At 39.9% G+C, this 13,877-nt stretch overlaps 1 protein-coding gene across 3 annotated transcripts in view; it reads right to left on the bottom strand.

Annotated features, from left to right (window-relative positions):
* Stx8 (syntaxin 8) overlaps positions 1 to 13,877 on the bottom strand; it is a 244,234-nt gene that overhangs the window by 202,137 nt on the left and 28,220 nt on the right. The gene's annotated exons all lie outside the window — the stretch shown is intronic.

The raw sequence follows: 13,877 nt of genomic DNA, 5'->3' as shown, positions 1-13,877 counted from the left end.
AATACAAGCAGAGTTTCAAATTCAATTCTCTAAATATTGTGCAGCAATCATAACATGACCAAACTCCATATGCATTATTGATCCTATGGTTTATTACCTGCAGTTACCCACAGGCCTTTTTGCACCAGACAGGCCATTTCACTGTCCAAAGAACGACTCTGCCCCACCTTACATAGGCTTCTTTTTATCCTGAGTCCCACCAGTACACAATCTTTGCAAGCTGTTGGGATCATTATGCTCAGGTCTCTGACCACTTCAGCACGGAAATGAATAGTCTCATTACAGCTCTCATCAGATTCAGAAGAATGATAATGATGATGTCATAGGAGTATCAGTGACAGCAAACTAGTAAAAGCATATAAAGCAGTTGCTATGTGCAAGCCAAGCCCCAGGGGATTTACATGTATTCACTCATTTTTCCATTATTTATCAGTCTTCTAGCCCTGATAGCATCTTGTGGATTGTCTAGAAATAACTGCTCCCCTGTTGTTTAGGCTTTTATATACATAGGTCTTGTGTGAACTTAGAAGGCAGTAACTAAAAATCATCTTTATTGGCCTGCACCTTGTTCCCCATAGAAAGTGAGAAGCTTCTTACACAGTGCATAGTGGCACAGACAGGGCACAGGGGATTCCTGGGTGGGTTGAGTAATAGAATTCACTTATCCAAAACTTACACAGAATTTATTATAGTAGGAGTAAAGAAAAATAAATTGTCAACAAAATAAAGCAAATTCTCACTGTAGGCACTATCCTCATTCTGGGATGAGGGGGCAGAGAAGGGGGCCTGGGGACAATGTGCACACATGTAAAGTCCTTGATATGTTGAAAAATAATATTCAATAAATTATCACACACTATTGTACTATATACATTAAGAGGCTCTGAAAATTATTTTTTATTTTTTTGTTGGTCATGGGGCTTGAACTCAGAGCCTGGGCACTGTCCCTGAGTTCTTTCATTCAAGGCTAATGCTCTACCACTTTGAGCCACATAACCATTTCCTGAAATTAATAAATAAGCACACCCTAAAAGTGGCATTGGTTTCATCTTTTTAGCTCTTTAAAACTGATAGGATATATGCATCAACTGATAGAAGGCTATAATATGTATCAAAGAACAAACCCAGACCAAATTAAAAGAAATTCTTTTATTCTTTGTACTAAGATATTTAGCACAGATCTTGTCTCTTATTCAAATATGCTGATTAACATGCCAAATAGAAGTATGCTTTTCTTATACTCTCTCAAAGACAGGTGTCTTTTACATGACTCGTCCTAACAATTCAAGATGTCAAGGTCTCAAACTTACTGCATATAATAACCACTCAACATCATCTATCTTTGAAGTTAGGAAGTAAGCAACAACAACAACAACAAAAGAAGCAAAGGAAGAAATTTGCAATCAAAATATACTCTTTACAACAATTTTTCCAGTGCCAGCTTTTGTTATAACAGGATTCACATGGGACTCTGAATAAGGTTCACTGCCAAAGTACAGGTTCAAGATACCAAAAGTCACTGGTAACCAGCTTTGATTATCCATTCAAATACTGCAAGTGGTTGACATTGATTCTCTGAAGTTAGTGTTGGAATAGTTCACTGTCGGCTCTTGTAAGACCTACAGCATACTTTGAAATTTTAGTATTAAAGGCTAGAGGTATAGCTCAGTGGTAGAGTCCATGCTTTGCATGATTAAGGCTGTGAGCAGATTCCTAGACACACACACACACACACACACACACACACACACACACACACACACACACACACACACACACACACACACACACACACACACACACACACACACACACACACACACACACACACACACACACACACACACACACACACACACACACACTCTAAAAGGGGGAAACAACAAATGTGAACTTTCAGAAATCTCAAAAATGGCCAATCAGGATTATAACTATGTATTTTAAATGCCTGTGCATAATTCAATATAAAACATTCATCTTTAAGCCAAGTGCCGGTGGCTCACGCCTATAATCCTAGCCTCTCAGGAGGCTGAGATTGGAGGATCACGGTTCAAAGCCAGCCCAAGCAGGAAAGTCTGTGAGACTCTCATCTACAATAAACCACCAGAAAACCAGAAGTGGTACTGAATCTCAAGTGGTAGAGTGCTCACCTTGAGCTCAAGAGCTGAGGGACAGTGCCTAGGCCCAGAGTTCAAGCCCCAGGACCCAAAACAAAACGAAACACTCATCTCATGCAGATATACAGGGATGACTTTCCAGGTTATTTAATTCCAAAAACTGAATTGTCTTCCTTGTCTTCCACATGTCTGCTTTGGTGTTTCTATTTTGCTATCCAAAATCCAGCAATGGATTTTACTAGGAAGGGCATCTTAAGATGTAAGATCACAGGCATTCCTATATACAGAGCACTTGATTTTCTTTTCATTAGATTTATGTTAAACATTTGGGGTAATGCCTATTGCTACTTTCTGTTCAAATCATAGAAGAACTGTATCAGCCATTGGGGTTAGGGAGACGCTATACAAATACTTCAAAAGAAGTCCCACATAGAAAACCTATATCTTATCCTAGTTGAAAATTACTGTGTTAAAGACTATGCAGCTTAAGTCCACTCATGATACTTCCTTTGCATTCTATCTCCAACTAGAATTCAACCCAAACTCAACAATCCAAAATCAAATATGTTACTTCCATACCCCACAATCTTTTCTTCTCCTATACACTCTCTATTTTGGCTCTTAGCAGGTCATCCAAATCTATTTTCCCCCCTCTGTCCCTCTCTCCCATACCCCATGAATGACTAAGGCCCTCCTCAGAGATGTTTCCCAAGTCTCTATCCTCATTACTATCCCCTTGGTACAGCACTGGTTCAGACCTTTATCATTTTGCGTGCATGGAGACCATGCCTATGGCCTTCTGGATTGGTTTCCTTTCTTCCAGTCACCCTCATCCCAATCTTCTTACACACTGCTGCTAGAGTTATCTAAAACAAAGATCTTGTCATGATCATTTCCTTAGTTTAAAACCTCTGTGGACTGTCCCCCCCCCCCCAGAATCCACAACTCAAGTGTAAGCCTTACAAGATGGCCCCAGTGACCTTTCTGATGTCACCTCCCCACATCCTGCTTCTCCTTTAGCCACACACACTGCTCACCACAACTCAGACAAAGGCACAAAATTTCACACTCTCATGTTTTTGTATGAGTCTGGAGTGTCTCCACCCCCACCCCTTTGTCCATCTGGCAAAATTCTATTCATCCCCTAAGGCTCAACTTAAATGTCACTTGTGCTTCTTAGTCCTTCCTGATCCCCACCCCATCCCCCTTCCCAAGAATCAATCACTCACTGCTGCTCCCAGGGCACCTTGTTCACAGCCTCCAACGTGGCATTTATCAAGCAGGATTGTAGTTAGTTATTTACGCATCTGTCTCCCTTCCTAAATGATGAGCTCTGTGAGGAAGGAGGCCATATGACAGCCAGGTTTATATCTCCAGCACCAGAAAAAAGAAGACAAAAAAACAAAACAAAAAACAGACTGGAAATATGCTGGAAAAGCACTGTCTATAAATGTTTATGAAACAGAACTGGGAAAACCCACTAAGGGTTTCAAGCTAGAGAAAGCCAAAATAAGTGAAGCATTTAACATTTTTATCTTGTGAGATTAAAAAAAAAACAAAAAACAAAAAACAAAAACCTTAACTGCTACCTGCCTTCAACACTTCAGCAGCAAAGGCTGATATTGTTCATGTAGATGGAGAGAATTACTTGAAAGGGAATTGTGTTAGCATGTGAACTTCTAGTTCATCCTCACTTCTGGAATGACAATGTTAAATACAAGAAATGCTTATTATTATGCCTCTGAGTTTAGAATACTTACATTATTTCTTTTTTTGGGAGTGTGGGGGTGTCCGGTCATGGGGCCTGAACTCTGGGCCTGGGCGCTGTCCCTCAGCTCTTCAGCTCAAGGCTAGCGCTCTACCACTTGAGCCACAGCGCCACTTCCGGCTTTTTGCTTTTTGCTTATGTGGTGCTGAGGAATCGAACCCAGGGCCTCTGGCATGCAAGGCATGCGCTCTACCACTGAGCCACCTTCCCAGCCCTTACATTATTTCTGTGCTGGGTATGAAACACAGGTCCTTGAACAGCCTAAACTAGCGATGTATTACTGGTCTATGCCCCCACTTCTTTTTATTCATTTTTATGATGGTACTGGGGCTTGAACTCAATCTCTGCACTCTACCACTTGAGCCACAGCTCCACTTCCAGCTTTTTGATGGGTTATTGGTGATAAGAGTCTCAGAGACATTCCTGCCCAGGCTGGCTTTGAACCTCAAGCCTCGGATTTCAGCCTCCTAAGTAGACAGGATTATAGTACCAGCCTACCTCTCTCCTTTGAGAAAAAAAATTGCTGACATTACCAAGCTAGCTTCAGACTCCTTGGCTTAAACAATCATATTGCCTCAGATTCCTTTGGCTGGGACTACAGGTCTGCCCTACCATACCCAGCGCATACTTTTATTTAAAATAACTGGTCATTTTCATCCATGTTTCAAGATGGAACTTGACCTAATGGAGCTTATCAAATAAATGACATATTATTAAATACTATTTATCTTACATAGATTTTTCAAACCAAAATAGTCTCTTGTAAGGTCATAAAATAATTTCATTTTCATCCCCCAAAGAAAATAGTGTGCCTTATTAGATTGTAATAATATTGAGGGCACAAATAGTCTATCTCTCTGCTGATAAATGTAGTTGGAGCTGGTTCACAGGAGAACATTCTTATCAACTGAATGGGAAACTGAAAAGGCAGTGAATTCCAAGAAGGAGCTTTATAAAAGTAACTATATAAAATGTAGTTTTGTCTGGGGAAGAAAAATGTCAGTGTTTGAATATTCACCAAGCACAGGTTAGTTTACAGAAAGGACTAGCAAAGTTCATTCTAGGGAGCTAGTAAACTGAGTCATATTAGAACAGTCCAGAGTGTGAAAATGCTACTCTGGGAAGAAAAGGTATTTCTTCTTTCAGAACCTTTTGTGTAGTTTTACTTTGTGAATATACAGATGTACATATGCTCAAGTTTCAATCAGAAATAGATTCACATCAATTCTTTAAAAACAGAGACAGTCTGGCAACAAAATGCAGACCACCTTACACTGAGAAGAGGCAAAAAAAAAAACAGCCAAAATGCTGTTGCAGTAATTTTAGTGGACCATAATGGAGGTCTAAATGAGGAAGGGAAATGACAACAGGGCAAAGAGAGAGAAAGGGACAATTAACATACTGATTAAAAAGGTAAATTCTGGGCTGGGAAGGTGGTTCAGTGGTAGAGCACTTGCCTTGCATGCCTGAGGCCCTGGGTTCGATTCCTCAGCACCACATAAGCAAAAAGAAAAAAGCCGGAAGTGGCGCTATGGCTCAAGTGGTAGAGCGCTAGCCTTGAGCTGAAGAGCTAAGGGACAGTGCTCAGGCCCAGAGTTCAGGCCCCATGACCGGACCCAAAAAATAAAAAATAAATAAAAAGGTAAATTCTGCTGGGTGCCAGTGGCTCATGCCTGTAATCATAGCTATTTAGGAGGCTGGGATGTGAGGATCATGGTTTGAAGCCAGCCAAGGCAGAAAAGTCCATAAGACTCTTATCTCCAATTAACCATCAAAAAGCTAGAAGTGGAGTTCTAACTTAAGTAATAGAGTGCTATCTTAGAGTGAAAACACCAGGTAAGAACTCTAGGCCCTGAGTTCAAGCCCCAGTATAGGCATGCACACACACATTCATGCATATATTCTCTCTCCCTCTCTCTCTCTCTCTCTCTCTCTCTCTCTCTCTCTCTCTCTCTCTCTCACACACACACACACACACACACACACACACACACACACACACACACAAAGGAAATTACACAAGTTCTGGTGAATAGACTGGATATAAAGGATAAAGATGTCCAAATTAGTTTAGTTGGCAGTTAACACGATTAAGGTAAATTTCTCATTACCTTTCAAACTTCAGCACAGTGTCTAATAACAGTCCAGAACAGCACTGCTTCATGATCCACAAATCATGTGGATGTTTGGATACCAGTAGTTGAATTTACACAGGTATTTTTCAGTCCAGTATTCCATCCTTTTTTGCATCCTATTCATCTTCTTAATATTAATAAAAATTGCTTATATTGATGAAAGTCTCAAAATATTTTAAAGAAGAATAGATATGCAGGGCAGGAAAGGCCATTGAGGTCATTAGTTTGTCCTCCAACTTAAACTTCAGAAATCCTAGAGTAGTATTCTGAGGAGAGTCATCCAGCCACTCTAAAATCAAAAGCAAAAGCATGTGAAGCATTTACCTGAAGCGTTTGCTTATCATTTGTATCTTAAAAGTAGCAAAGGAGCCAGGAGTGATATACAAAATCTCTAAGAATTCCAAGTGTGAGTCCAGTTGACTGCTGTCAGCCCCATGGAGGTGGAGAGCCATCTGCTGGTTAGTAGTCAAAGCTCAACTCCAGCAACACATGGCCAATGTTTACAGCAAGCAGTTCAATACTTAATTATTGCACGATACATGGTTGCAAACATGCTTAGAAATACAGTATGTAAAAGTCTACACTATGTTCAGTTAGTGTGATGTGATGAAGCTTCTCTTCCAAGATACAGGCCCTCTGAACACCATTCTCAATAACAGCTCTGCTCTTCTTCACTTTGTTCTTCTCCCCGAAACACACTAAATGACATACAATGAGTGTCCAATTGAGATGAACAATTTGCATTTAGGTATAATGACTTTCAACTTTGTCTCGATGCTACGATACTGATTTTTCTTTAGCATATTTTTTTCTATTTTGAGTCATTTAATAATGATAAATGTTATCATTATAAAAATATTCAATCAATTGTATACTCACTGCTCTAGGGACAAAGATACAAGTGTAGTGACACAAAACTCCTGGCTGGCAGGCAGTGCATCAATAGTAGAAAAAATTGTGTTTGGATACTGATGGACAGGAATCTCAATTTGGCATTAAAAGACTAAGGCTGCTTATGAATAATGTATATTCCTTTGAGAAGCCCAAAGCCAAAGGCTGCTTAGATATCCACCATTATATCCTCAATTACTTGCTTTTATTATATCAACTCACCTAATTCATGCCTAACAATGTATTCTCTTGAGATGGACATTCACACTTTGGGAGGGGAGGTGTACTAAGGCTTGAACTCAGGATCTAGACACTATCCCTTAGCTTTTTACAAAGCTAGTGCTCTGCCACTTGAGCCATGGCCCCACTTCTGCTTTGTGGAGGTTAATTTGAGATAAGTCTCATGGACTTTCCTGCCTAGGCTGGCTTTGAATCTCAATCCTCAGATTTTGGCCTTACTGAGTAGCTAGGATCAAAGCTGTGAGCCACTGGCACCCAGCTCCAACACATACTTTTAACCATGGCACCTTATCCCTCTGGAGACGAAGCCCAAGAATCTATAAGAAACTATAAACTCTCTGAGATGACATTCATGCAACCAGCTGGATATCATTGTGAAGACTGATGGGGAAGCTGGTGCACTAAAATAAGTAGGACTTGAGAATGTTTATGAGTAGGAGGAAGAGATATGCAGTGCATAAGTTCTACTCACTCTGTCAGGGCTGTTCATGTACCATTCATTCCAGTCTCCTCAGCTTCTTCCTCGCATACTATTTTCTCCATTTTCTAATCTCTTTGATGGCTTTTGGCCTGTACCGTCCTCATTGTTTTGCACAAGATGGAAAGACTGCTCCAAATGGCATACAATCTGTCTTCCCTTCTGCTGAGATCACTGACAGTGATCTTTCAGAGCACTTACCAGTTCACAAAAGGCCTTCACATATACTCATCTCACTCAACTTCATGTTATTTTAAAGAGTTTTATGATTGTCTTCCTGAAATGGAATCAAAACCCAAACCCAGGAAGTCTAATACTAAGTCCTTAGTTCCTTCCACCAAGTGAAACAGTTAGCAGTGCACTATTAGATGCCTCATGAAGGCTAACACTGCCCACAGGTTTGATAGACAGGAAAAAGGGCAAGTACTCAAAGCCTGGGAGAAATGGACATATGAGGGGCCCTAAAAGGGAATTGCAGTAGGAAATCAAAATCAGAAGAAATAGGGTGGAGAGACAAAGCCGGGCAAAGGACAAGTAGAATACAATTCCAGTTCTCATTCTGCCATTAATTCAACTTGTATACAATGATAACTTTCATCTTGGTTTCAGTTATGAAAATCAAACAATATACATGAAGTGCTTGGTGGACAGATAAGAGAGCTAAATACACCCCCTTCTTGTTTAAAAAATAAGAAAATCAATTTCAATGCATTGTTTTGATGTATAAAAAACACAAGTTGGAAAGTATTACACAGATTATTAAAATAACCAACATAATGACCTAAATATAGTATGTGTAGTCAATTTATTTTTTCCTTCTCTATTAGTAATGGGCTGAACCGCCCCCCTCCCCCCCCCCACACACACCTTTTTTAATTTCCAAGTGACTTTTTTTTTTTTTTTGGTCAGTCATGGGGCTTGAACTCTAGGCCTGGGTGCTTGCTGTCCCTCAGCTCATCAGCTCAAGGCTAACACTCTAACACTTGAGCAACAGCGCCACTTCCAGCTTTTTCTGTTTATGTGGTGTTAAGGACTTGAACCCAGGGCCTCATGCATGTGAAGCAAGCACTCTACTGCTGAGCCACCTTCCTAGCCCTTCAAATGACTTTTGAAATTTAAAATTAATGCATGCAATGGCAGGGAATATCTTTATTAAATAAAACTATATGAGTTAGGATTAAAATTCAAAATGGGTACCACTTTTATCCATAATGATTAACCAAATCCACCAAGCTTTGCAACACTCGCAGCTGTTAAGTATTGGGACAGATACAGCTCCAGGAAGGCAGAGAAACAGGCTCAGTGGCTCCTGCCAAACCCTGAACACCTGAGCCTGTTGTCCTGGGAAGCTCCCTGAGGTCTCTGTCCTATATAAACGGAGGCCACACTCTATATGGATATTGACCTCAGCATTATATGTAACTGTAAAACACAGAACAAGTCAACCATCTATCAAATGGACAGAGGTTGAAAGAAAATGATGGTGCATTTATATTGCAGAAACTGAGGATAGGACAAAAATCTATAGAACATCATAGGAGGACATACAAATACAGCAAATGGATTCGCTGTTGCTGGAGAATAGTATCTTCTATTATTGACTTACATCTCCACCTTGTGGAGTGTTCCAACATAGCTCTTAAAATGTGTGCATATAGCATATGTGTAAGTATACTTGTACAGAAGTATAGTTACGTGTCTATAGCCAGACATTAAGACATATAAATGCATATATATAAAGACATATATGTGCACATATGTAATAAATAAGGAAATGTGCACCATTTCCAAATTCCTATGCTCTAAATGCTCGCCTGTCTGACCTTCTGTAGGAAACAGCAGAGGTCAGGATTCTTTGTTTTGCTTATGGACATCTAGTTGACTTAATGCCACTTACTGAAAAGACAGATGCATTTCAGAGCATGTGCCAGTGGCTAATACCTGTAACCATAGCTACTCAAGAGGCTAAGATCTGAGGATCACAGTTCAAAGGCAGCCTGGACAGGAAAGTCCCTAAGACTCTTATCTCCAATTAACCACCAACAAGCTAGAAGGAGAGCTGTGGCTCAAGTGGTAAAGATCAGCCTTGAGTGAAAAAGGTCGTAGTATCAGAGCCTGAGTTCAAGGTCCACTACCAGCACACATGCATGCACCATGCATACAGCCCTTTTGAAATAAAGAAACCTTCAGATTATAACTTTCCATCACTTACAGACTGCTCTCTCGCATTTCCCATGGTAATAGTTGGATACCTCTGTTCACTTGATCAATAACATGGATTTTCAACAACTAATAGCTGTGCAGAGCTCTAAGTCTTTGCTTTCACTTGCCCTATCAATAATCCTCATAAATAATCTCTCTTTATTGTCTCTATTTAAAACTCAGCCTGTAATAAACTCTTTTAGTCCATGGAGAAAAGGAATCAAGTAGAATAAATGACTACAGAGGGCTGGGGAGGTGGCTCAGTGGTAGAGTGCTTGCCTTGCATGCATGAGGCCCTGGGTTCAATTTCTCAGCACCACATAAGCAGAAAAAGCCAGAAATGGCTCAACTGGTAGAATGCTAGCCTTGAGCTGAAAAGCTAAGGGGATAGCGCCCAGGCCTAGAGTTCAGGCCCTACAACTGACAAAAAAAAAAAAAAAAAAAAAAAAAAAATTTAAGGAAAAAAAAAAAGAGAGACATCTTCAAGTGATAACCAGTCTCTAAGTGCAAACATAGCCTAAAACTTGAGACAGTCTCTAAGAAGTTCTGAGACCGTTGTAAGATATTTAAAATAACTACTTTAAACAATCTACTTAATCTTCATAATATTTTAAACAAAAATGGATTTGTACAGTAAGAAGTGCATAAATCATACATTACAATTCAAGTCAAAAAATAAAAAAGGTGAGCAAAAGATTGAATGTGTCTGTATATGTCTAGAATCTCTCTGGAAGAACACAAAAACTATAAAAAGTACCACAGGGAAGAAATAGAAAATTTGCATACAAGAATGGCAGAGAGCCTCACTGTGCATTCATAACTCACTTGTATGGTTTGACTTTTTTTTTAACCACATATACTACTCTAAAATTTATATTACAGAATATGTAAAATTTTACATATCATATATTTAAAAATACTCTTCAAAAACAATCTATGAGTTCCCATAAACCACTGGCATATCCAAAGTGTCAATCTTTTGGCCTAACAATATCAAACTTTTCTTCCACCAAGAAGAGTCACAGTGCTGGGAATGTAGCTCAGTGCAGAGTGCTTATCTAGCATGTGGCCTGGGTTTAAGTCCCAGAATTGGAGGAGAGGAGAGGAGAAGAGAAAACAAAAGCAATGTAAGAGTCAAAAAAGTAGTGAGAGTCAAAAAAAAACTTTGTGTGTTAGGAGGCAAGCAAGGGTAGAGAGATGGAGGGTTCAGCCATGTTAATCTAATCCTAACTCAGAAGGGTGTAGGTGGCATCTTTTTGCTACCTTTCCTCTGTATGCTGTATTTTGGGCTGGCTTTCATTGGGCAGAATAGTCTTGGCCTAATGTCATCTACTATCCAGTATGTAGCAAAACAAAAAATGTTAGCTGGGCTAGGTATGTAGCTTAGTGGTAGAGTGCTTGTCTAGCATGCATGAAGCCCTGAGTTCGATTCCTTAGTACCACAGAAAATGCCAGAAGTGGTGCTGTGGCTCAAGTGGCAGAATGCTAGCCTTGAGCAAAACAAACTCTGGGACAGTGGCCAGGCCCTGAGTTCAAGCCCCAAGACTGGCAAAAAAAAGAAAAAGAAAAAAGTTAGTTGTTGGCTCCTAAGGGGCAGGGGTACTTTGTCATATGACATAGTTACTGGCCAGATATGCAGCTCAAGGACAGAACACTTGCCTAGCATGTGCAAGACACTGGAGTCAATCCCTAGTACCACCAAAAAGCACAAAACAAACAAAACACCAACTATGTTCACAGTATACAGGCCATATGATGAGTATCAGGACACTGTTGATGTAAAAGGAGAAAAAATTCTGCAAAGACAATATATGTGATAGATTTTGCTTTTGTTTTGTGATACTAGTGAACCACAGGGCCCTGAGCTTACTGCACAGATGCTCTAGCACTTGAGCCACACCCTCAGACATTTTAAAATCTTGTCTCACTTTTTGACCAGTATGGCCTGGACCACGATCTTCCTATTTATGCTCCTTGCTTAGCTGGGATAATGGGTGTGTACCAACAGGCCCAGGTTTTTCTTAACTGGTTGAAATGAAATCTCAGAAACTCTTTTTTTTTTGGTGGGGGGAGGGTGGAGAAGGGCTGGCTGGTCTCAAACTACTGCCTCTCAAATAGCCAGGATTATAGACATGAGCACAGGGTTTGTATGAAATATTTTTCAGGTCAGTCAAATACTATCCCAAACACTTGTCACACTACCAGTCAAGGTACCACATCAGCCTGTGTGACATTTCTCTATAAGGTAGAGACAAAGTGAAAAGCTATTACTTTTTTAAATAGAAGCAAAAAATTTAGAAGAATATAAAATACATAAGAGGATATCTGCAGAAGAAACCAAGTCAAACTGTACACATTGTTTAAATTGGGTTCTGCTTTACAAGTACTTTTCTGCCACCTCTTCATTAAGACAAGTGGTAGGCACAGCTATCTCAGCTTCTTAAAAATCAAACTGGAAAGCTGTGTGCTCATAACTCACATTTGTAATCCTAACTACTCAGGAGGCTGAGATCTAGAGAATAGCTACTTGAAGCTAGTCTAGACAAAAAAGTCTGTGAGACTCTTATCTCTATTTAACCAATAAAATACCAAGCTGTAGGTATGGCTCAAGTAGTGGGGCACTAGCTATAAGCAAGAAAGCCAAGAGTACTGGGTGCTCTTATTAATGAGCCACTTCTCCAGTCCTTTTGTTTCCCCCTTACCTGATTATAGTTTATGCAAAAATAAACAAAAGACAAACTTCTTTTTAAAAAAAGTTTAATAAGCTGAGTGCTAGTAGCTCACAGCTCTGTAAACCTAGCTACTCAGGAGGCTGAGATCCAAGTATTACAGGTCCAACCCAGCCCAAGCTGTTAAGTCCATGTGACTCTTATCTCTGATTAACCACCCAAAAGCCAGAAATAAGAGCTGAGGCTCAAGGGGCAGAGCACTAGACTATAAATAAAAAAAGCTCAAGGACAACACCCAGAACCTGAGTTCAAGCCCCAGGACCAGCACACACACAAAAAGTTTGTTTGATGATAGGTAGGAGACCAGCTCTAGCCTATATTGAAACTGGAAGTTTAGACATTTAGAACAAGGTGAATATGCTCATGAGCAGAACATACCACAAAGTCCAAAAATAGTCATTGACATGTCTTCTATAACAAAGTCAGCATCTCAAATCTGAAATGAAGAGATTACCTACCCAGTAACAAAAGCAGGGGAGCCAGCTGATTTGTACTTTTCACCAATTAAATTCCAAATGATCTAACAGGTGATTATAAACAAAAGCAGTAGAGGAAAAATGCAGGAAAAATTCCTTGTAGTCTTCATTCACTATAATTATATGTAGTAATTACATAAAACAAATAAGATATAACCACAATGAGCAGTGTGTCACACCTACAATCCTAGCTACTCAGGAGACTGAGATATGAGGATCAAGGTTCAAAGCCAGTCCATGCAGGAAAGTCCATGAGACTCTTACCTCCAATAAACCACAAAAAAAAAAGATGGGAGTAGAGCTGTGGCTAAAGTAGTATAGCACCAGCCTTGAGTGAAAAACTCAGAGACAGTGCCCAGGTCCAAGTTCAAGCCCCAGTACCCATACACACACACACACATACAAAAATATAAACATAATGAAACAATGTCACTTTAGAATAGTATAAACAAGTCAAAACTCTCTGGTGCCCTCTGGTGGCAATGTGCCAACTGCTATCAAAATGACCAAGGAACACATCTACAGACCCATCTCTTGTGAAAGACTTAGAGACAAACTTTCATTATGCAAAATCCCTTCCAGGTCAGGCTGCTCATGCTATGCATCTTATAATGGAAAAATGAGGACAACACACATCCAATCACAGGAGGCTAAATGATTTAAAGTATAGGCACACAATAAAGCATTCTACAGCTGCCAATCAAAATCCTTACGACCTGATGAAACAAAAACCTCCAAGACATTTGATCAGGTACAGAGAACAGGATAGGATGGTATGGACAGTATGCTACCACTGAGGGATGATGGAAGGAAGACAATCTTTTTTGTAGTTATTTTCTTA

Source organism: Dipodomys merriami, unplaced genomic scaffold (assembly GCF_024711535.1).
Source record: "Dipodomys merriami isolate MVZ:Mamm:240054 unplaced genomic scaffold, mDipMer1.0.p SCAF_19, whole genome shotgun sequence".
In the NCBI taxonomy this organism is placed as follows: Eukaryota; Metazoa; Chordata; class Mammalia; order Rodentia; family Heteromyidae; genus Dipodomys; species Dipodomys merriami.
The sequence above is the reverse complement of the archived record's forward strand: the minus strand, read 5'-3'. Positions and strand labels throughout refer to the sequence as shown.